We start from the raw sequence: 699 nt of genomic DNA, 5'->3' as shown, positions 1-699 counted from the left end.
TTAGCTGGCGGATAAACACTCATTCAAATGAGTAACTGCCCCTAGAATCTCTCTAACCACTTCCACGAGCCATATCTTAACCTCCCTAAGATAATGGGACGGTTAACACCCAAAAGATACGGCACTACTCCAACGGTGGTTATTGGCTCACCACTATAAATACACTGACACCCCTTAGGTATCTCTAAGTCCAATACTCTCTAGACCTGCTCACACCCTTGCTAACTTAGGCATCAGAGTGTCTTTGCAGGTACCACCCCCCATTCTCTCTCACACACAACTCGGAGGCGGCTCCCAGACGTAAACCAAGTCGGAGACCACACTCCTCCAACGCTTGGGCCTCACAAACAAGCCCAACCACCGTCCGGTTCTAGGTAAGCCCCGGAACAACATCAAATTAAAATATGCAACATAGATAATTGTGATTTTATTAGATAGTAAATATGGAAATTGAGATATTTTATTTAAAAGACAACACACTTTTAGTATTGATGGTACATAAAAATCAAATTTATTTATTTTTATGTTATATATATATATATATATATATATTCAATACATTATATATGGTTATATTTGTGTTTTTTTAGTATTATGTTTTTCTTAAAATATAGAATTATGAAATTCTTTTTATATTTCTTTTTGGGCTTATAATCGGGGTTGAAGCCCAAAATCATGTATAATCAATCATGGCAGAAA

Source organism: Arachis duranensis, chromosome 5, assembly GCF_000817695.3.
Source record: "Arachis duranensis cultivar V14167 chromosome 5, aradu.V14167.gnm2.J7QH, whole genome shotgun sequence".
In the NCBI taxonomy this organism is placed as follows: Eukaryota; Viridiplantae; Streptophyta; class Magnoliopsida; order Fabales; family Fabaceae; genus Arachis; species Arachis duranensis.
The sequence above is the reverse complement of the archived record's forward strand: the minus strand, read 5'-3'. Positions refer to the sequence as shown.